Genomic DNA, 24,615 nt, shown 5'->3' with positions numbered 1-24,615 from the left:
TGTGGGGCTTGAACTCTGGGCCTCTACGCTGTCCCAGTGCTCTTCAGCTCAAGGCCAACGCTCTGTCACTTGAGCCATAGTGCCACTTCCGGTTTTCTGGTGGTTTATTGGAGATAAGAGTGTCATGGACTTTCGTGCCCAGGCTGGCTTTGAACCATGATCCTCTGATATCAGCCTCCTTAGTAGCTAGGACTACACATGTGAGCACTGGTGCCCCCAGCTCTATTATTGTTATTATTATTATTAAAATTCATTTAGATTTGTTTTGTGTCTTGATGGTAGTGGTGGTTACATGACAATAAGTATTTGTCATAATTCATAGAATGGTATGTCCAAAAAGTAATTTTAGAATATATAAAAGTTGTAGCCAGGAAGTGGCACAGTGAGAGGTAGAGCACTCACCTTGAGCTGAAGAGCTGAGGGAAGCGCCAAGGCCCAGAGTTCAAGCCTCACGACCGACCCCCCCCCCAAAAAAAAAAAATTGTAGCCAGGTGCCTGTAGCTCATACCTGTAATCCTAGCTCCTCAGGAGGCTGAGATCTGAGGATTGCAGTTCAAAGCCAATCTGGGAAGGAAAGTGTGTGAGAGTCTATAATTAACCACCAGAAAACTGGAAGTGGCCCTATGGCTCAAGTGAGAGCACTAGCCATGAGCTGAAGAGCTGAGGGACAGCACCTAGACCCAGAGTTCAAGACCCACAACTAACAACAACAACAAAAAATTCTAACAATTTCTTTTTTAATAGCTTTTTTACCTTCTTTAACTATGGTAAGAATGAAAATAAAGGCCATAATTTACTCCAGAACAGTGAGAACAACATTATTTTTATTGCCAACATACAATATAAAGATACTTTAGCTAAATTGTCAGTTGTGAAAGTCAAAGTTTATAGACATGTCTGTAGAAGTGATAGTTAACTATAAATAACATGAAAGCCTCAAAAATATTGGACATCAATTATAAAGGTTGCTTTTGGAGTTAGGAATGCCAAGGGTTCCATCCACAGCACTTCCTACTACTTCCCCCAAACTAAGCATCTTACTTTTGGAAGTTATTTGCATTACATGATCTGATTGGATAAATCTTTCTGGCAGTTAGGAAATAACCAGAAAATGTGTACTTTGCTTACCAGATAGTCTACAGCCAATCAAGGCCTGTTCTTTCTCTTATGTCATAGAATGGCATTCTACATAGTAACACAGCAAACATTTCTTTAGTTTGTTATTGAAAGTATGTACAAATTCACAGCTGAAGTGTATCCTTGGATTTGATGTTTTGATAGTTTCAAGTAGTTGTTCATTTTTTCGTCCTTGATCAGTTTGAGGCCTGCCTCATTTGTGATTGAAATATTTGTTTTTATTTGGTTTGGAGCTTTTAATTTGAAAACTCAACCTAAAAACTTGATTTACTAATTTGTAGAATTTAGTCCCATAGATGGGATATTGAACTCTTATTAGGGAGAATTTGCCATCACTTAGAAGATTTAATTTTTCTTCAGCTTGCAACTAGTCTTAAAGGATCTACCTAAGTCTACCTAAGTCATATGCTTGCAGGTAAGGGCATTTTAGTGATAAAAGTTAGGATATTGTTCATATCCTATTGTTCATATCATATCCTTTTGCCAGGTCTTAATTGACTTGGTATCTAAATTATACACCTTTTCCATTGGTTTCTGTTGGATGCCTAGACCTATCTGCTATAAGCCTTATGTTCTGCATTTCAGCCCTGTAGTGACACAGAGCTAAGGCTACAAGATCAGACTCATTTTGAGGAAAAGATTTGTGGCTTGTGCTTGGTTCTGTTTGTAGGTATATGTAAGATTGACTTGAATCTGAATGTTTGCCATCATGCCTAACATTATGAGGTGTATACTGATAATAAGACAAATGAGGGACATCTTTCTTAATTGATTTAATATTGGGTATAGTTGGTTTACTTGGGTTAACAGAGGAAAAAAATGTTTTGGGAATAATTTTCTGAGTTATCATAAATTCTATTTTCTTATTTGTCTTATAAAATTAGGGGAAGTATCTGCTGAAAAGTTGTATGTTGTATGTGTGTGCATGTGCATCCTGTGTGTGTGTGTGTGTGTGTGTGTGTTACTGAGATTTGAATCCAGGGCCTAGTGATCACAATACTATCAGCCCTGTTTTGTTTATTTTTCTTCCAGAATGCAATAGCATGCTACAATTGATTTAATAAATATTCCTGATAGCAACTTACAGGAAAAAAACATCTGAACTTGCGTGTAGTTAAGCACTCATCCTTTCTCCAGATATACTACAGTGTGTCTTCTAGAATTGTCTAGTACTTACATAGCTCTTTACAAATAACTTCCTGTTAAAATGACAATGTTAATTTCCAAAGTAGATGCCATGAATTAATGTGTTACTTTCTAGGTATCTATTTCACACATCATATAAACTTATTTAATTTAAAAACTTTTAGTACTCAAAGAATTGTTTCCCATATGTGCTTTATTAGAAAATAGATCACCTTTGGAATCATATACTGTTTTCTCCAATTAACCAGGAAAAAAAAGCCGAAAGTAAATCCATGGTTCAAGTGGTAGAGTGTCAGCCTTGAGCAGGAAAGTCAAGTCAAGAACATAAGGAAATAAGCCCCAGTACTAGTCAAAAATAAATAAATAGATAGATAAATAAATAAATAAATTTATTATATTTTTGTTCTACCTGATATACAGGGGTGAATAAGTGGAGGGATTTTCTTTGTGATTTCTAAATGTCTTGTTATTCAAAGTCTGTAAGAATTGGTTAGACTTTGTCCACAAAGAAAAAAAAATTTTTTTTGTCAGTCATGGGGTTTGAACCCTGGGCCTGGGCACTTATCCCTCAGCTCTTCAGCTCAAGACTAGCACTCTACCACTTGAGCCTCAGTGCCACTTCCAGTTTTCTGAGTAGTTTATTAGAGAGTCTCATGGACTTTACTGCTTGGGCTGGCTTTGAACCACGATCCTCAGATCTCAGCCTCCTAAGTAGCTAGGATTACAGGCGTGAGCCACAGGCGCCCAATTTCACAAAGAAAATTTTATGTGTTGAGAAGATAAGCTCAGTTCTTTCAACTGTAAGTTAAGTTGCTTCGGCTATTTTGAAGGCCAGAAACATTTTTCTCTTTGTTAATAACAAGCCAAGAAATTGGTTATGATGAGATTGGTAGTTCAGTATGGGACTGAACATTCTAAGGCTCAAGCAGTAGACATGAATTTACTAATATTAACAGTAGTTAGATTTTGGAATAAGACTCTGCCTTGTGGGAAAAATCTACTCTTGCAAAATTTAATGAATCATAGACCTAATTTAAAATGGACACAGTAAAAATTTGATAATAATTGATTAGCCTATAGGATGAATCTTCTTTGAAATAAAGTTGTTAGAAAATAAAGAAGCTCTTTTTCCCAGTTTGAACATAAGAGGCAAGTTGTGTCTACGCTGCTTCAATCAGTAAAGGTTTGGTTGAATTTAAAGGGAGAAAAATTCATAGGGGTTAAGAACAAATATATTTGTAATTTTCTATATGTAACCCCATATCCTTAGGGAGGTATCACTTTGAATTTATTTTGTTGTGAATAAAGTACATTGAGCGGTAGAATTGGGGGGCGGGGGATGGCTTGATAGTTGACTTTTGTGTGTGTGTATGACCCAATACTGGAGCTTGAACTCAGGGTCCGGGTACTATCCCCATTTTTTCACACAAGACTGGCGCTCCACTATTTGTGCCATATTCTAATTTCCAGCTTTTTTCTTTCTTTTCTTTTCTCTCCCCCTCCCCCTCTCTCTTTCTGGTTAATTGGACATGAGTCTGTCTGGGCTGGCCTCCATCCTTGATTCTCAGATCTCAGCCTCCTAAGTAGCTAAGACTCTAGGTATGAGTCACCAGTGCCCAGCAACAGTTCACTTAATTTGAACAGTCACATTAGATACAACTGGAAAGCTGTTTCCAGTCTATAAACTATGGAGTGGATTACTTACATTAAATAAATCTATCAAAGGAGGGGGAAAAGTTTCACCAAGACCCCTACTTTGTAGGATGACTTTGGTTTTAAGCATCTATATGATCAGATGAAGAATGGGGAAGCCCAAGAAATCCTTGCTGGTCACTTTGATGGTGTGCACGTGAACTACTTCTACAGACATGAACTGACTGGGTTAGCAGACATCTTTTCTGACTGTCTTCTGCATGTAGATTTGACATAAATGATAGAGAAAACACCATCTTAACTTCTCTACTGGACCAGGAAGAAGATGTTAACATTTTGAAACACAAACTACTGTACTTTCCTGCTTCCTCGCCTGGTAAGGTGAAATGGAAGCCTGAGGTAATTACAATATGTTCTCCGTTTGTTGGAATATGACTACATTGAGTTTTGATTTGTGCATGTCTACATGCACGGGCCATATCAGCAATGATATAATAAAGAAATGATGGCTGGTCAGCAAAAAAAAAAAAATGGAGAGGCAGAGTGAGGCTGCTTCTTTTGATTGTGATCAGAGAAAAACCTCTTTGTAAAGAGATGACTTTTGAGCTGAGGCCTAAATAACAAATAGCAATTTGAAGATCTAGAAGGTTCCAGGCTGAAGGAAGAGAACTCTATTCCTGAGATGGAAAGAGACTTGACCTGTTTGGAGTGACATGAGTGACATGAGAGGAGTAAGTAATGAGAATTAAGTATAATGAGCCAACTCCAATGTAAGAACCCTACAGGGTCAGATAAAAAGGTTTAAGTGTGGTTAAGCAAAGGAATAATTCGACATGTTTAAATGTTAAACTTTTTAAACTTTTTAAAAGCTTATTATGGCTACTGGGTAGAGAATAGGTTGGATTACAGAAGAAGCTAAGAAATTAATGCAGAACCTGTTAAGGTTCAGGTCAGAAAACTGGCTGGGTAGAAATAGGCAGTGGGGAGTTGGAGGTGTGGCTCAAGTGTAGAATGTAAGCCAGTGAGCAAAAGCAAGCATTAGATAGCAAGTTGGACAGGTCTTGGATAGGAAAAAAAGAAAAGAGAAAGGAAGGAAAGGAAAAGAAAGAAAGAAGGAAAGAAATGGGCAATGGGAAATCTGTTGAGAAGCGAGATAACAATAATCTCTTCATAGAGATATTCAATATGAAAAGATGGGGTTTGGGGCTTGAGCATCTGGGTTGAGGAGAGTGGTGGTTAGTATTTTTAATGATGTTATACACCTCAAATAGATATTAATTATGAAAATTGGGCAGAGAAGAGGTAGGGATCTCTGAGATAAAAGATACTGTTTTTCTTTCCAGTAATTCAGACTAGAAAATTACTGTGACAGAATAGTAAACATTTTATTTTGGTGACAGTGTACTAATGCATGGAAAGTTATCCTAAAAGAACCAGGACATAGTTTGTACACAGGGTCCAGTCTTGAAAGTAGTCATGAACTCATCAATGGATTTGCCGAGGTGTTGATTAATTGATACTCAGAATTCATTAGCACCAAAAGAACATTTCTACACAGTTTGCACTTGAAAATGAAGTCAGAGTTGGATGCTAACATAATATAATTTGCTCATATATCTTCTCCCTTCTCTATATGTTGAATAAAAGACTGTAAACCTATCTAAGAATCAGGATTCTGTGTGCTGATAGTTCATGCCTATAAATTTAGGTACTCAGGAGGCTGAAATCTGGAGAATCAAGGCCAGCCTGGGCAGAAAAATCTGAGACTCCATCTCCAAGATAAGCAGGAAGAGCTATACTGGAAGTGTAGCTCAAGTGGTAGAGTGCCAGTCCAGTAAGCAAAACTGAGCAAGTTTGAGGCCCAGGGGCTGGGTATGGTATGGAGTGTTGTGGATAGAGACTGAGGAGGAAGAAAAATTAGAAAGTCAAATATTAGGTTAGTAGTTAAAAGACTTGCAGTCTAGCTGGTGCTTGTGGTTCACACCTATAATTCCAGCTACTCCGGAGCTAAGATCCAGTTTCAAAGCCAGCCTGAGCAAGACAGTCCCTGAGACTCTCCAGTTCATCAACAAAAAAGCCAGAAGTAGAGGTGTAGTTCAAGTGGTAGAGTTCCAGCTTGCAGTCTTACTCAAACTCTTTAAGACATAGGTGTCTGGGACAAATAAGAAGCTCTGAGTTTCTGCTTCCTTATTTGTAAAAAACTTGCGCATAAAACTCCCATGTAAGATTGAATACAGTTATATTTTTGAGAGGGTTATATACAGCTGAACGCATCTAGGTACAACATAGGCTGTATTTTAAGGTAGATTATAGTTTCTATTAGGCTTGACGGCAGTTGAAAGCAACAATTAATCAGCAAAAAAAAATGGGAATAATAATATTAAAAACATACAAAAAACAACAAAAAGACAGTTTGGGGATGGAAAAAGTAAGGGAAGTGGGAAGAAAATGTACTTGATGGAGAAAAAAGTTAAATTATGTTTTCTTTCGAAAATAGTCTCAAATGTTATTTGTTTGCTTGCTTACATTCATGCATTCTTAATTACTATATAGAACTTATTTAGAAGTAGTCATCTTGTTTAGCCTAAGTTGGTCTCAGACTAACAACTTACTTTAATTTTATCCTAGATATCTGATGCTTTAAAAAATTTTTATTGTAGGCTGGGCACCATGGCTCACACCTGTAATCCTGACTACTCAGGAGGATGAGATCTAAAAGATCTTGGGTTCAACGCCAGCCTGGGTAGGAAAGTCTGTGAGACTCTTATCTCCTATAAACTGCTCAGAAAACCAGAAGTGGCACTGTGGTTCAAGTGGTAGCTTGCTTACCTCGAGCTGAGGAGCTGAGGACAGGGCCCAGGCCCAGAGTTCAAGCCCTACAAACCACCCCCTTTTCCCCCCACCAAAAAAAATTGTGAATGTGTTGTACAGACGGGTTACAGTTACCTAAGTCAGATATTGAGTACATTTCTTTTTGAACAGTGCCACCCCCTCCTGCATTTTCTCCCAGTTTTTTCTCTCCTGACCCCTTTACCCCCTAAGCTCTCTCATTTGAACTTTCTTCTTGTAATACTTTACTGTTTACAGTTGTTGAGGGAATAAGAGGTATAAGGAACCTTTGCATAATTTGGAACTCTAATGTGAACCTTTGAAGTTTTCTTTCCTTACAGCTTCTAAAAGGATCTGATTGATGTGGCAACTTTACATTTTAATACTTTATATTTTTGTCTTACATCTAATATCTGTTTTCATTAGTTTGAATAACCACTTATTTTTTACTTTAGTTTTTTGTTGTTGTTGTTTGTTTGTTTTAGTACTGGTCCCAGGGCTTGAACTCAGAGCCCGGATGCTATCCCTAAGCTTTTTTTGCTCAAGTCTGGCACTCTGCCACTTGATTCACAGCTCTGCTTCTGCCTTTTGGTGGTTAATTGTACATAGAAAGCTCATGGACTTTCCTTCCCTGGGCTGGCTTTGAACTGTGATCTTCAGATCTCAGTCTCCTGAGTAGCTCAGATTGCAGGTGTGAGTTATCTTTGACCAGCTAACTTTTAAAATACTTTAACACCTAAAATTGGAACTTCTTGCAATGATCTCATCATCATTGTGTTATTCAGAAATTCACCATGATCATAGCTATATTTTGTTCAAGGACCATGTTGTAATGATCATTGGTTTTCATTTATAATTTTTTTCTCTGAAGTCTCTTACTGTGCTTTATTCACTAGTGTAAGGTTATTTTATTTAAAATTTTTATCTTCTATATATCCCCCCCCCCTTTAAACCTGGATCCTATTCAGTTTCCAGCATTTGGAACACTGAAGTGTTACAAATGAAAACTGTTACTCTGCTCTAATAACATACTCTGCCTGCTGCAAGTGTATGAGTAGAACTTCCTTTCTTGACAACTAGTTGGGGCAGCCACCTGTCTCCTGAATATATGGATTATCTTTAAGAACCTGAGAGGAATTTTATGTGCTGAGTATTTTTTTAAACAGGCAATAAGATCTTAAAATGGAAACTAGTATAACAAATATAACTAGAATTTCAGATGCCTATGTATTTTCTCTCAGAGTTGTTCTCATCTTAGGGGATATGGCTTGGGTTATAAATAAATATTATATGGGTAGGAAGTACCTTTGGAGGTACCTTTGTATCTAGGCTTACTCTGATTTGAACATGGATGAAATGTTCATCAAAAGTGGCTTAAGCCACAGTGCCACTTTCCGGAGATAAGTCTCACGGACTTTCCTGCCCGGGCTGGCTTTGAACTGTGATTCTCAGATCTCAGCCTCCTGGGTAGCTGGGATTACAGACATGAGCCACCGGCTCCCAGCTCAATCCCCATTTTATGCGCCTGTCTTTAAGTCTTTAGGAGATTTGGTTCTTTATGGACCATTAACACTATAGAGTTTTGTTTTTCTTTCTACTCTGGAAATAACTATAAGACTTTATTTTTAAGTAAAAAAAATATTTTTTCTAACCATAATCATCTCCTTGTGATACTTGATCTTGATACATAACAGAAGCCATTATTTCTTCTGTGTGAGTTAAAATAAAATGTAAAAAACTTTCTTCTTGAAGTTATATTTTGTTTCAATTCTTTCTATTCTCTTTATTTGTATTAAAATTGTATTTACATTAGATTTTTACATCTGTATTAGAATCAGTTTGACAAGGGAATTTCATTTTGACATGTCCATATGCATACAGGGTACTTTGATCTAAAGTTTTCCTACTATAAAAGTAAAACATGTTGGGGCTGGGAAGGTGGCTCAGTGGTAGAGCACTTGCCTTGCATGCATGAGGCCCTGGGTTCGATTCCTCAGCACCACATAAGCAGAAAAAAAAAGCCAGAAGTGGCGCTGTGGCTCAAGTGTAGCGCGCTAGCCTTGAGCTGAAGAGCTGAGGGACAGTGCCCAGGCCCAGAGTTCAGGCCCACGACCGGACCCAAAAAAAAAAAAGTAAAACATGTTGTTGCTCAAGCCTGTAAGCCTAACTACTCAGGAAGCTGAGATCAGAGGATCCTGGTTCAGAGTCAGCCAGGGCAGAAAACTCCTTCCAAAATAACAGCAAAATGCCAGGCTAAATATGTGGTTCAGTTGGTAGAGCATCAGCCAGACAAATGAGTTCAAACTCACTTGAGAAAGCCTTGAGTTCAAACTCCAGTACTGCCATAAAAACAAAAATATATGAATATACATATTTTAATAACAATAACAAAAAAACCTAAGAACAAAGAAGTATAAAGGGAGCAGTTAGTCTTTGTGTTGCATGTTATGTGTTATCAAGTAATTCCTGTAATAGTTCAACTAGTGTACACTGCATCAATACGAGTTCGTATCTCATTTTGCCCTCAAATCATTGTTATTAAAACCATACTTCACTAGCTACTCAGAAGGCTGAGATCTGAGGATCACAGTTCAGAGCCAGCCAGAGCAGGAAACACTGTGAGACTCTCATCTTCAATTAATCACCAAAAAGCCAGAAGTGGAGCTGAGGCTCAAGTGGCAGAGTGTTAGCTAGCCTTGAGCAATAGAGCTCAAAGACAGTGCCCAGGCCCTGAGGTCAAGCCCTAGGACCAGCACAAAAACAAAACAAAAACATACTACATATTTGTTAGGAGAAAATACAGTTATGTTTGTATACTTTTTCTAAGTTTTAACCATAACTTACTATAAGAACATAAACTTGAAATTTGGTAGTGAACTTGATTTACAGAGAGGCATAACATTTTTTGTATGTGTGCTATATAGTCCAGGCTACCTTGGAATTTGCAACCCTTCTACTTCAACCTTACAAGTTCTGGGATTACAGGGATACACCACCATACCTAGCAAGCATTTTGGCTTTTGAATGTATGGAGTTATTGTCCAATCTTTCAAGGATGGAAATCAAAAAGAAAAAGTTTATTCAAATAGGCTGTTTCTGGCCTTCTGTGTTCCTGATACTATCTGTGTGCAACAGCAAAGCACACAAATCAACCTTTGTGGAATTTATTTTCCACTTAGAGGAAACAGGTAAGTAAAATCTACAGTATGGTGCAGGGGACAACATCTAGTACATATATATAAAAACAGTGGGGTTTGAACAGCATTATAGCTGTAGGGCTAAGTATTACATTGAGGGTGTTAGGGAAAGCTTCACCGAGGTGTTGACCAAGATTCAGCAAGGGTGAGGGAGTATGTTCCAATAACCTCTAGGGGACCAGGAGAGTTGTCCAGACAGAACACAGCAAGTACAGAGCTCTGAGACAGGAACCACAACAAAGGGCTGTGTTGCTACAATATAGCCCTGGGGATCTGTTGGTTGGAGATGAAGTGGGGGAGGTTATAGAGTACAGATTATGCAAGACCTTTTCAGCCATTTTATAGACAGACCATAGCTTTTACCATGAGTGGGGTGGAGATGGAATGGAGAGTCCAGCAAAACCACAATTAAACTTTGAAAACCAAAAAATTATTTGTGTCTTGGCTTTTCTTTTTTCGAAGCTTTTATTTCTTATATAATGTTATTGTTAGCTAATGGTTCCTGGTGAGTAGTCTAAATACGTCCAAATGTTCCTTGAAAGACAGATATTAAGGATTGCAGTGTAATTCTAAGGAAGGTATTGTATCTATTTGCATCAATTCCTGGGTGGTGATTATTACAGAGTTCTCACCCTGAATTATCTTTGAAAAAAGAAACCAAAGTGATATTCTGTGTAGACATTGTATTCACCCTTAGATACTGGAGGTTAGATTCCTGTTATCTGGAATTAGATAGTTTTAACCATGTGTATTTTGAACGTTTTTTATGAAAATGTTTACAAAGACTTGCTGCAATGGTGAGGAATTGTACCCTGTGAACTTCTAAGAGACCAGGGAGAGTTATCCAGACAGAAAAAGGCAAGTACAGTCCTGCTAAAGCAACACAACCACTTTTATTGACTACCATATCCTACAAAATGTTTCAGACACTCAGAGCGGTTTCTAGGCCTAAAACCCAGTCAGAAATTTCTAGCAATTTATTTTCCCTTTCGTGGGAGATTGGTAACTCTTTAAAAATAGACTCTCCTGAAAATGCAAACACTAACTTGAGTACATTGATACAAATACATTCCTTACTTATTAAAAATAACATTTTAGCTGGGCGCCAGTGGCTCATGCCTCTAATCCTAGCTACTCAGGAGGCTGAAATCTGAGGATTATGGTTCAAAGCAAGAAAGTCCACGAGACCTTTACCTCCAATGATCCACCAGAAAACCGGAAGTGGTGCTGTGGCTCAAGTGGTAGAGTGCTTGCCTTGAACTGAAGAGCTCAGGGATAGCACCCAGGCCTAGAGTTCAAGTCCCATGACTGACAAAAAATGATAACATTTTAAATGATAACATTTATTTAGAATATTTTTTCATGAAAACAAGCAGATGAAGAATAATTGTATAATTTAAGGATTAATTATACAAGCACATATCTTCATAACCATTAATTAGGTACCTAGAAATATAGCTAGCATCCAGAGGAAGCATTCCATGCATCCTATCTAGATTTTAACACAGAAGAAACCTCTGCTATTTTAACACTGATAATTATGTTTCTTTATGATTTTAACATTTAGGCTGCATTCCAAACCAGTTATAGTTTATTTTTATCTGTTGGGTTTTTTTTTTTAGGTCGTGGGGCTTGAACTCTGGGCGTAGGTGCTGTCCCTGAGCTCTTCAGCTCAAGGCTAGCGCTCTACCACTTGAGCCACAGCACCACTTCTGGTTTTCTGAGTGGTTTATTGAAGATAAAGAGTCTCACAAACTTTTCCTGCTTGAGCTGGCTTTGAACAGCAGTCCTCAGATCTCAGCCTCCTCAGTATCTAGGATTACAGGCATGAGCCACCTGCACCTGGCTTTTATCTGTTTTTGAACTTTGGTTAGATGGACTAATACACTATATGCTCTTTTGTGTCATCTTTGAGATCTTAACAATATATTTCTGATTTTTTAGCAATGTGTTACATAAAATTGAAGTTCAGTTTTACTGCTTATAGCAGAATAATTTATGTATCAGTCTATGTTGATGGATATTTGGATTATATCTAGTAGTTGGCTGTTAGTAAAGACTTTGCAGTGAGTGTTGTTTACATGTGGTAAACATGCATAGGAGTTTCTCTAGGCTGCATGTTTGTGAGTAGAACTTTTGAATCTTCATTGTTAATAATCTAGCACAAAGAAGTTATAAATATTGTTACCTTGGTGATCTTTGCCCATTATATACATGTATTGAACTTTGATAATCTGCCTCACAATTTTTATGCTTCAGTTAAAACGTTTTTAAAATTTAAATAAATGGGAGGGCTGGGAAGTTGGCTGAGTGGTAGAATGCTTGCCTTGCATGCATGGGCCCCTGGGTTTGATTCCTCAGCACCACATAAGCAGAATAAAGCCAGAAATGGTGTTGTGGCTCAAGTGATAGGGTGCTAGCCTTGAGCTGAAGAGCTGAGGGACAGTGCCCAGGCCCAGAGTTCAGGCCCCATGACCAACCAAAAAAAAAAAAAAATGATTTTCCAAAGTGATAGCACCAATTTGTCTTACTGCACAATGAGAATGTCCTTATTTGTCCTAGCCCTTACCAATATTGTCAAGTTCTTTTAAGTTTTGCCAGTCCATTGGGCCTAAAAATCCTAATTCTGGCAAATTAACTGACTGAAAAAAAAGAAAACTTTAAACTGAGGAAAAAATTAGAGGAAAAGACTTAAGAAGTATTGAGTTCAGCTTTAAGTATCAGCTATACAGAACAGTTTTTATTAGAGCTGGTTATCTTCTGTGTAGGAATAAAGTCTTAAATGCATTCCAGACCCTTGGAAGATCTGGAACTTTGTCTCTTTTACTACTTTGTCCCCCAAAATGCTTTGCACAGTTGGTGCTCAGCTAATAATCACTGAATGAATATGACGACTGTTGCTACTCTTTACTAAACTACATGGGATTTTTTTTGCATTTTTTTTTGTTTTTGTTTTTGCCAGTCGTGGGACCTGAACTCTGGGCCTGGGCACTGTTCCTCAGCTCTTTAGCTCAAGGCTAGTGCTCTACCACTTGAGCCACAGTGCCACTTCCAGCTTTTTTCTTATGTGGTGCAGAGGAATCGAACCCAGGGCCTCATGCATGCAAGGCAAGCACTCTACCACTGAGCCACCTTCCCAGCCCTGCATTGTTTTATTGTATCTGATCAGAAGCCCTCTGTTTGAGCATCAGTGGTTTAGCATAGTTTTTAAGTTGGCTCATTCCACTTCTGATAGTAACCACCAAAATCTGTCACAACCCAAAAGAGAGAAATTTATTTGTGTTGATGTACTAAAATAGGTGTTTATACCTATTTTTAGAGAGTCATCAGTGATTTATGCATTGATATCTTCCACAAAAGGAAAAATAGTGCCAGAAATTTCTGACTGAGTTAAGCTTCTAGGCCTTGGGACTGCTTGGATCAGTGTATGTTTGGGTTTTAAGTTACTTTGTAGGATGTGGTAGACAAAGTGGTTGTTTTGCTTAGCCCAGGTATCTCAACAGTCTTAAGCTGGCCCTCCCTTTCTCTCTCCCTGTGTAATTAGTATTAACCCAGTCTTTTGTGGACTATCCCTCATCTCAGTGTTAGCAGCTATGGCTTTGTTTAAGTGTCCTTGTGTTGGTGTAATTTAACCACACAGAACTTTTTAAGATACTTTACATTAAAACTTAATAGTCATTCTTTCAGCATTATGTTAAGGAGCTGGGAAAAATCACTTCTCTCTTGTAAATACTAGGTGGTGTGATCATTAGAACTAGCTTAGATTGTTCATGTGTGTATTTGTGTGTGTGCAAGCGCACGTGTGCACACACACACTCATACACATACGTGCCAGTCCTGGGGCTTGAACTCAGGGCTTGGGTGCTGTCTCTAAGCTTTTTTGCGCTATTACTTGAACCACAACTCCACTTCCATCTTTTTGAAAGTTTATTGAAAGTAAGATTCTCACAGACTTTCCTATCTGGGCTGGCTTTGAACTATGATACTCAGATCTCAGCCTCCTGAGTGACTAGGTGACTGAAAAATAGAACATTCAGAGCTGTTGATGAGATATGAGAGTGGTAATTTTGTCTAGTAAATCATTTCTTTGTGAACATTTCACTGTGAGTGTGTATGTGTTGTGTGTGAAATTTTCCCTTTAAGAAAAACCAAAGAAAGACTTGTATGAAATTAAGAATCTGGTTAAGTCTGATTCATCATCTCTATTTCCAACAGAGCGATCCTGCTAGACAAGAGAAATTAGTTTTCCTGCTGACTTGACTTGGTAAGTTTTTATGTCGTTTTATTTTAAATATGATTTAAACATGAGGGAAAAAGCAAAACAAGATACATAGAAATATATAACTAGGGCTGGGAAGGTGGCTCAGTGGTAGAGCGCTTGCCTTGCATGCCTGAGGCCCTGGGTTCGATTCCTCAGCACCACATAAGCAAAAAGAAAAAAGCTGGAAGTGGTGCTGTGGCTCAAGTGATAGAGCGCTAGCCTTGATCTGAAGAGTTGAGGGCCAGCGCCCAGGCCCAGAGTACAGGCCCCACGACCGGACCCAAAAAAAAAAGAAATATATAACTAAAAATGTACATCTGGAGTACAGTCTATTTTGTTTCAGTACAAAGGGTAGGTAAAGTTGACATCACATAAGGTATAATTTAAAGACTTCGTGTATATGCATGCACGCACATGCTAATTCTGGGGCTTCAACTCAGGACCTGGATGCTATCCCTGAACTTTTGGGCTCAAAGCTAACATTCTACTACTTTAGCCACACTGTACTTCCAGCTTTTTGGTAATTTATTCTCCAAGCTGGCTTTGAACCATCATCTTCAGGTCTCAGCCTCTTGAGTAAATAGATTCCAATGTGAAGCCAGCAGTGCCTGACTTTACTTTTTTTTTTTTTTTTTTTTATAGGTCTTACCCAAGCCAGCCTGGGCCTGTGTAGCTCAGACTGGTTCAAACTCATAATCCCCTTCCTCAGCCTCCTGAGTGCTGGGATTACAGACTTGTACTGCCATGCCTGGCTGGATTTAAATTTTTAATCAGTGGTTGATAATGTTGTGGAGACCTCAGAGTAAGATTATTTTTCTCGTAAGAAGAGATCTTCAGGGGAGTTAGAACTGCAGTTTATAAAAAGAGATACCTTAAAGCCATGCTTAGGCTTCATTTCACTCTAAAAGGAGTTGGTTCTGAACAGATTGCCTTTGTGTATTGCCTTTGTGCCTTTGTGTGTTAGAGCTTATCTCTTTATGGGTAACTTAAAAACAAAAGATCTTCCTACCAAAATGTCTGCCATCTTAAAATTTTTACTTTGTGGTATGAGATTTTTTATCTCAAATGCTTCTGTATGTTTGTTTTACAGAGTTTTGCTGGGTGAAGTAGGTGTTATTGCATTTTACTTTTTGAAATTCTGACAGAGGCCATCAGGAGCCAGGAAATTCTGTTTAGGCATCCTGTCCAACATTTCCCTCTTTCATATAACTCTGTGGTTTTACTTTTTCCTTGAGTCATGAATTTTGGAATGAACACTTAAAAGTGAGAATTTCCTATCTGTCCTTTGCTCCATATAGTTTACTTAGAACCTTAGTATTAACATTCTTAATAAATTTGGAAGGAAACATTTATTTTCTGCAGTTGATTTCTAGATAAAGCACATTGGTCGGAATAAAACAGTAGAAGGAGCCAGGTGTGGTTTGTGCCTGTAAATCCTAGTTACTCAGGAGACTGAGATCTAAGCATTGCAGTTCAGAGCCAGTCCAGTCAGGAAAGTCCCTGAGATTCTTACCTCCAATTAGCTACCAAAAAGCTGTAAGTAGAGCTGTGCCCCCTGTGGTAAATGTTAGCCTTGAGGAAAAGGCTCAGGGACAGCCCAGGCCCCCTTACCTCAAAAAAGTAGAAGGTATCTTCAGTTAAGACAAACAGGAGCAGATGGAATATATATTGTTAGGTGCACCTAGGAGGACAGTCCCTTTCCCCCCACCCCCCTTTCTCTTCGTGAAGGACAGCAGGTAACCTGGAATCACTTGCCTGAAACCAGTAATCACCTGTAACTTCAGTCACATGACTGTGAGTCAGCAAAAGGAACCCAGGCTCTGAGGTCACTTCCACATCCACTGTGGCCACACCTCCTTCTCACCGTTCCCTATATAGATCTCTATCTGCCATTAGTTTGAGTTGCTACACCCTACTGTAGAGTGCCCACAGTTTGGTTTTCTCAAATGAACACTTTTCTACCTGAACCACGGGGTAGTCTCCTTTTGGCAACTCTTAGATATATATATATATATATATCTTATGTCTCTTTTCTAGTTGGAATGACATTCTTGGTTCCTTTCAAGGAAAACTGTATTTTGTGTTACTAGACAGTAGTAGTTAATGCTGACCATCTTGGTTGCCCTGGTAGTATGCTAAGTTCTTAGAGCCTTTTCTGTTTCCAAGTTAAGGACCTCTACTATTATATAACCCAAAACTAAAAATTAACCTTTCTCTTTTGAAGTTCATTTCTTGGACTCCTTTTGTAGCCAATTTGTCTTAGCCAGAAATATTTTTAAATGGTTTAACTAGTTTAGATGGCTAAGGAGAATCACCTTTGAATATGGCTTTTATAAACCCAAGGATCCTTTGGAGTTGTACACCCTCTTTCATTTTTTGAAGTGACTCCTGATTTTTTTTTTCATTTTTCTTTTTAACTTCTTTGCAAACTAGACATGCTTACGTAGCATTAATCCTTGTCTCTATGTACTGTATATTGTGTGTGTATGTGTACGTACATACGCGCGTGTGTGTACAAGGCTTGTACTCAGAGCCTCATTCTAGCTGAGCTTCTTTACTGGCCCTCTACCACTAGAGCCACACTTCCATTTACAGGTTTTTACTGGTTAATTGTAGGTAAGGGCCATTCCGATTTGTCTGTCCCAGCTGTCTTCAAACCTTGATTCTCAGACCTTAGCCTCCTAAGAAGCTAAGATTATAGGCACTAAGATTACTGGCACCTGGCTAATATTTTAGATTTTTATAAGGTTCTTCATAGTCATTGTTGAAGGCGAAAGGTAAAGACCGTAAACACCTCAAATCTCAAAACAGCTTTGGGAATTTTTGCTATACAATAAATAGAATATCTCAACTATAGGGCTCCCTACTTTGTTTCCCTTCTTCACCTCCTTTTTTTCTTCCTTTTTCTTTTTAAATTCCTTTTGGCTCTTGTTTAAAATTACTAAATTTTCTTCACCTAAAGGAGAAATCTTTGACGACATGTGGGTTATGTTAAAAATCTTCTTTCCCAAGTTCACTCTGTGGCTTCTTTTGCCCAAACCATTCTGTGGAAGCAACACATGATTCTAATTTATGAGAATGGCGTCATGGCTGAATGTTTGGTTTTGCCTTTAATTATTTCTAAAGATGTTTTTCTTTTGGAGCTGAGACCCACTGTGAAGTGAAATAGTCCTCTATAAGCAGGTTTGCTTCTTGATTTGAAGTTATGTTGTTACTTCTTTACATCTTCCAAGTGATAGATTTAAAAGTGACATGAAGGTTATTCTATTGAGCTTTGCTTTTTTTTTTTTTTTTAAGCAGCTGGTGAAGTTTTTTTCCCCAGCAAGGGTTCTGTAATTAACAACAGCACGTATCACCTGATGATATTAATAAAGACCTTGCAAAACTGTACTTGTTGCAACCAGGGTTTAGTCTCCTGGATATTCCATCCAAGTGGAGATTGAAGCCTTCTTTTCTTTCTTTTTCTTTTTGTCAGTTGTGGCTCTTGAACTCAGGGCCTGGGTGCTCCCACAGAGCCTCTTTGTGCTCAAAGCTCTAGTGCTCTACCACTTGAGCCACAGCATCACTTCCAGCGTTTGAGTAGTTAGAGATAATGGTCTCACAGGGACTTTTCTGCCCAGTCTGGCTTTGAACTGTGATCCTCAGATCTCAGCCTCCTGGGTAGCTAGGATTAAAGGTATGAGCCACTGGCACCCAGTCTTATGTTGTTTTTTGGTTTTGTTTTGCTTAATGTGGGTATGTTTTGCTCAGTAATCATGTGTGCCTAATTTTTTAAAAAAAAATCTCTAGAATTACTTTTTAACATCTGTGGACTTGCAGTCCTGCAAGGCAGTAAGAATGGCCCCTTTCCAGGACAAGCGTCTACGTTTGGAGGAGACATGCATTGCATTCTCCCTGGATATGCTTCAGGTTTTTTTCTTTTTCTTTTTAACAGTACTGGGGTTTGAACTCAAGGCCTTGCACTTCCTAGGCTGGCAACACCTGAGTCACGCCTGCAGTCCTACTTTAGTTGGTTATGTTAGAGACAGAGTCTAGTGAATGTTTGCACTCAGACGGGCCTAAAATCATATTCCAGCAGATCTCAGCCATCTAAGTAGCTAGGATTACAGGAATGAGCCACTAATACTCAGCTTTTTTTTTTTTTCAACTTTATTGAGATATGATTTCCAGGGTTATAAAATCAATACTATAAAATGTATTGTTTTGAAAACTCAAGATACATTGAGGGTAGAAAATTATGCTACTATGTCTGTATCAATAACTCTTACATAATGGATACATTTAGGGAAAGGGAATAACTTTGCAGCTCTTAAATTGGTAATACATTTTTCTATGTTTTGTTTTTGTTTTTTAATGTTTTTGATTAGCTTGGAAAGGTTGCATCCAAAGTGAGAATTCTTCCATATTTTAACCTTTGAGCTGGCCGCTAAGATCTCCTTGGGGACAAGGACAGTTTGTGGTTATTTATAACCTGTAAGAAGGGCAGTGAGGCTGTAAACTCAGCACATACTGAGGCTGGGCAATCAATGGGAGCATTCTACTGTTGCTGCTCTGCATTTGGTGACTTGGAAAACTTTCATGGATCTCCCTGTTCAGCTTCAGCTTGATTTTGTCTCCATGAACCTTACTAGCCAGGCCATTTCTTTTTTCTTTTTTTGGCCAGTCTTGGGGCCTGAACTTAGGGCCTGGGCACTGTCCCTGAACCTCTTCGTGTTCAAGGCTAGTATTCTACCACTTAAGCCATAGCACCATTTCCAACTTTTTCTGAGTAGTGTATTGAAAATAAGAGTCTCACAGACTTTCCTGCCCAGGCTGACTGTGAACCATAATCCTCAGATCTCAGCCTCCAGAATAGTTAGGATTACAGGCATGAGCAACCAGCTCCCAGCTGCCAAGTCAATTCTATAAAGTTCTAGCTTATAATTGAGATTGAGAAGGAAGAACTATGTTTTGAAGTATAAAAGTATATCTAATCCTCACAATCAATTCAGAACCTTTATTTGCCTATGAAATACCTGTAAGATGGGAACGTTGAAGGTACTAACTTGCACACTTAATACCAGAATTGTTTTTGACCTTTCATTATAAACAGCCTTTGCATGAACAATTCAACTTTTTTTTTTTTTTTGAGACAAAGGTCACACCCTGTTGTCCAGGTTTCCCGGGCTCAACTGAGCCTCCTACCTTAGCCTCCAAGTAGCTGGAACTACAGGTGCATACCACCATGTCTGGCTATAACCTTTAGAGAAATATTTATTATATTAGAAATATATTCTAAATCTTAGCCTGGCCTAGGAAAAAATTAGTTAAGGGGGCTGGGAAGGTGGCTCAGTGGTAGAGCACTTACCTTGCATGCATGAGGCCCTGGGTTCGATTCCTCAACACCACATAAGCAAAAAGAAAAAAAGCTGGAAGTGGCGCTGTAGCTCAAGTGGTAGAGCGCTAGCCTTGAGCTGAAGAGCTGAGGGACAGCGCCCAGGCCCAGAGTTCAGACCCCATGACCGGACCCCCCCCAAAAAAATTAGTTAAGTACCAAGACATATTTTACATGTGTGCCTACTTGTATACATATATACTTGTATACATGTATACATATATGTATTTTATTATCATTTATATACAATTTATAATTTAATATTAAACTATTTGCCTTTCCTCCTCGTGTCAGTTTAAAGAAATCAAGCCTTGTTTCAGATATGAAAATGTTAGTTCAGATCTAAGTTAATGCTAAGGATCTGCCTCAATTTGATAACTATTTTGGAATTTTATTTTATGGAATCAACAAGGTAACTTAAGTTTAGGCTGGGTTCTGTACAACTGCTGTAATGGTACTTACTATAGCTGTCATTGACTTACTGTAGGAAATATGCTTCTTAATATTGTCTTGAAGGGGCTGGGAACGTTCAAGTGATAGAGTGCTTGGCCTAGCATGCATGAAGCCCTGGGTTCGATTCCTCAGTACCACATAAACAGAAAAAGCTGGGAGTGGCACTGTGACTCAAGTTAGGAAAAGAAGCTCAGGGGCAGTATGCAGGCCCTGAGTTCGAGCCCCAGGACTGGAAAAAAAAATACTGTCTTGTGGGATTCAGTAACTCCCCCATATTCCTACATTTCCTTTTTCTTCAAAATTTTGTGCCGTTCCAAAAATAGATTGTTTTTTTTAACTTCTTTTTTTTTTTCTTCTCTTTATGTGGTACTGAGGAACCGAACCCAGGGCTTCATGCATGCGAGGCAAGCACTCTACCACTGAGCCACCTTCCCAGCCCAAATAGATTGTTTTTTGAAAGAGAAGTACAAATAATTTTTTTGGGGGGGGCGTCCGGTCGTGGGGCATGAACTCTGGGCCTGGGTGCTGTCCCTCAGCTCTTCAGCTCAAGGCTAGCACTCTACCAGAGAAGTACAAATAATTTTGGAATGTGCTTATTTAAGTCCTTTACAAATTGGAATGAGATGAACTGATTGTTTTTTAAATGTCTTACTGATATGAAAATGTTCTTGATTTCCTATAGCTGCATTTATTTAGCTTTTTATTTCTTTTTGTCAGTTCTAGGGCTTGAACTCAGGGCCTAGGCCCTGTCCCTGAGCTTTTCTGCTCAAGGATCATGCTCTACCATTTGAACCACAGCTCTACTTCCAGTTTTCTGGTAATTAATTGCAGATAAGAGTCTCACCGACTTTCCTGCCCAAGTTGACTTTAAACTGTGATCCTTACATCTCAACCTCCTGAGTAGCTAGGATTACAAGTGTGAACCACCAGCGCCCATTTATACTTAACAATTCTTAAAGTTTAATTTATTAAGTAGAACTCACTAGGAAAAATATGTTCCAAAGAGGAGGTGTCTGGTTATTCAACAGTTTCATGGAACAGATATTGTTTGCTATGCTACCTGTGGATGTACAGGTATATGCTCTTTTCCCTGGAGTATAATTTCCAATGGGAATAACAATAAAAATGAGAAAGTAAAAACAAGACTTCAGGTAGTATTAGGAAAGAAAGATTAATATAGTGAGAAGCATGCTTAAAGTGGGGTCTATTTCAGATTGGGTGATCAGGGAAAACCTCTATGAAGATATTATGTAGATATTTTATAGAGAAGATACTTTATAGAGAACCTATATGACATGAAGGAACCAGCTGTAAGAAAACCTGAAGGAGCCGGGTGCTAGTGGCTCATTCCTATAATCCTACCTACTCAAGAAGCTGAAATCTCACCTTGAGCAGAAGAGCTCAGGGACAGCACTCAGGCCCAGATTTCAAGTCCCACCACCGACCAAAAAAAAAAAAGAAAAAAACTGAAGGAAGAAGAGCTTTTCAGGCCTAGGAAGAGTTTTTTAGGCCTTTGTTCATGGAACAGACTTAAAGGCTGAGAACTAATGCGTAGTGGTTGAGAGGGAACATGTTAGAGGAGGCAGGGAGATACATGAAAGCCATAGCAATCAGGACAATAAAAAAGCTAGTTTTATTTAGAATACAGTGGAAGCCACTGAACAATATCTGTCTTGTTTCTCATAAGGATTTCTAAGCTTTCATAAAACTTAGAAAAATTGTAAGGCTGATAATACTCTTTAAAATTTTTTAATTCATTGTCTGAATAGATGATATATTCACAAGGTTCAAAATTCAAAAAGCACTAAGAGGAATACAATATTTCCTTTTGTTGAAAGAAAGCACTGGAAGCCACTGAAACACTCCTTACACAGAGCAAATGTTAGCAAACATTTTGATCTTTGCCAGTTAAGTGGGTGAATCAGTGTATAGTGCACACTAGTTTGCATTTATCTTCTAAAATTCTGAGCATCTTTTCACTCATGTAGCCACCAGTGGTATTTGCATTTCACTAAAACATTTTTTTGTTAAAACATTTTTGGAATTATTTTGTTTTGTTTTTTGCTAATTTTTCTATTAGATATTGGCTTTTTTTCTTCTTGACCTCAGAGTACACTTAAAAATCTTAAAATGAAAACAATAAGACAACAATCTATAACTTGCAAAATTTTACAAAGCGTGAATTTGATAAAAGACATGATAAACCCCAGTATTTCCTTTCTGATTGAGATCTGTCTTCATTGCTCTTGGTTTCATTTTAAGAGTGTTTCTGGCTGGGTGCTGGTGACTCATGCCTGTAATCCTAGCAGGAGGCTGAGATCTGAGGATCGAAGTTTGAAGCTAGACCAGGCAAAAAAAAGTCCATGAGACTCTTCTCTTCAATAAACCACTGAAAAGCCTAAAGTGAAGTTGTGGCTCAAGTGGTAGAGTGCCTTAAGCAAAAAAAAAAGCGGGGGGGGGGGGGAGCTGGGAAGGTGGCTCAGTGGTAGAGCGCTTGCCTTGCATGCCTGAGCCCCTGGGTTTGATTCCTCAGCACCACATAAGCAGAAAAAGAAAAAAGCCGGAAGTGGCGCTGTGGCTCAAGTGGTAGAGCGCTAGCTTTGAGCTGAAGAGCTGAGGAACAGCGCCCAGGCCCAGAGTTCAGGCCCCACGACCGGACCCAAAAGAAATTTAAAAAGAAAAGGGGGGGGGGCACCCAGACTCTGAGTTCAAGCCCTCAATAGTAGCACCCCTTACCCCCAAAAACGTCTTTAAATTTAAAAACTGAGAAACATAAAACACCATACATTTAATTTTTATTTGATTATGTAGACAAAAAATTTTCTCACATGTATTCAAATGTCACTCAAACCTTGAAACAAAGAAAGTCAATATGACCTGCAATAACTGTTCTTGGAGTAATAAGAAGGAATTACCACCTCCTGGGCTGTATATGATTAGTATACTGCATCAAACAAAACAGAAAGCTCCTTTTAGGTCACATTAGTTTCTCAAACATGAATATGCCCAGGTAACATTAGTTTCTCAAACATGAATATCCCCAAGTCTTTTATAGTTGTTGTTTTCAATTAATCTTTTTGGCATCTTCTGTTTTGGAAAATGGAAATGTCTCTCAGGTTTAAAATAGATTCAGCATTGAGATTTTTCTTAGAAACTGTATGAGGCTTTAAACTGAGGGGGAGGGAGGAGAAAGGGAGAAAGGGAAAGAGAAAGAGAGAAGCAGGGAGGAAGAGAGGCTTTTCAAAGTTCTTAGCAAACCATTCTCTGGCAAGAATGGCATGTGCATGTTGCACTGCATGAAATTGTCAATATTCAACTATTTTTGGCACACAAAAAAACATTTTCACAGTTCAATCTAATGTCTTCACAGTCATGTTAATATAATTTTAAATGGGTAGATATAAAGCTAATACTGGTAGCATGGATAAGATGCATGCCTATTTGTGTTAGTTGGTTTATTTTTTAATTACCTGGATAAATTGATCAGATTGGTGATAGAAGAGTGCTAATGGGGAATAAATGAAAATTAAAAAATAACTGCACATTCCTTTGTATAACTACTTAAATATAATTTTAAAAATCAACACACAGGGGCTGGGAAGGTGACTCAGTGGTAGAGCACTTGCCTTGCATGCCTGAGGCCCTGGGTTCAATTCCTCAGCACCACATAAGCAAAAAAGAAAAAAGCTGTGGCTCAAGTGGTAGAGCGCTAGCCTTGAGCTGAAGAGCTGAGGGACAGCGCCCAGGCCCAGAGCTCAGGCCCCACGACCGGACCCAAAAAAAAAAAAAAATCAACACACAAATAACTGCATGTGAGCCAGGCATTGGTGGCTCACGCTTATAATTCTAGCTACTCAGGAAGCTGAGATCTGAGGATTGTAGTTCAGTCCAAGCAGGAAAGTCCATGAGACATTTATCTCCAGTTAACCAGTAAAAAGCCAAAAGTGGATCTGTGGCTCAAGTAGTAGACCACTAGTCTTGAGCAAAAAAGCTCAAGGGTAGCACACAGGCCCTGAATTCAAGCCCCAGGACTGACATCCAAAAAATAATAATAAATGCACATGCTTGCTTATGTAACACTTTTCAGAGAATGTTCTAGTCCAGCTTTGCAGAAACTATAGGATAAACTGTTTGGGCATTTCCCTTATTGTTCAAGGGCTCTGTCTTTTTCTATCTGGAAAAAATTATGATTATGCAAGTGGTTAGCCCAAATTAATAACTGATTTTTAGTTTTCATAATGAAATTATAGCCAGTTTGTTTCCCTTGTAGAACTGATATGCATAATATGAAAATTTAAAAAAAAACTCTTGCTTTTATTGGAGCTGGGATTCAAAGTGCCAAGCTAGAAGTTTGAGGTTTTATCCGAAAGAACAAATAAATGATTCTTGTTATATTGTAAATCTGATCTACTCTGCACTGTCCAAAAGTCTGTCTCAGGAATATGTGAAACAAAAAACTAAGACAAGTTAACAAATTTGAATGTGACTAGATAAGTGTTTTATCATCAAAATATTTTAATTGAATTAATGTCTTTGATTTCAGGCAGCCAGTGATAAAAAAGAAC

General features: G+C 38.4%; 1 protein-coding gene across 1 annotated transcript in view; it reads left to right on the top strand.

Moving 5' to 3' along the window:
* Positions 1-24,615, top strand: part of LOC122103281 (speckle type BTB/POZ protein) — an 81,841-nt gene that overhangs the window by 26,674 nt on the left and 30,552 nt on the right. Inside the window, exon 2 of the mRNA XM_042673814.1 lies at positions 14,178-14,226. The gene's annotated coding sequence lies outside the window, so the exon portion shown is untranslated. The remainder of the gene's footprint in view (positions 1-14,177; positions 14,227-24,615) is intronic.

The sequence above is a fragment of the Dipodomys spectabilis genome, unplaced genomic scaffold (assembly GCF_019054845.1).
Source record: "Dipodomys spectabilis isolate Male_0828 unplaced genomic scaffold, ASM1905484v1 ptg000018l, whole genome shotgun sequence".
NCBI classification, from domain to species: domain Eukaryota; kingdom Metazoa; phylum Chordata; class Mammalia; order Rodentia; family Heteromyidae; genus Dipodomys; species Dipodomys spectabilis.
The sequence above is the reverse complement of the archived record's forward strand: the minus strand, read 5'-3'. Positions and strand labels throughout refer to the sequence as shown.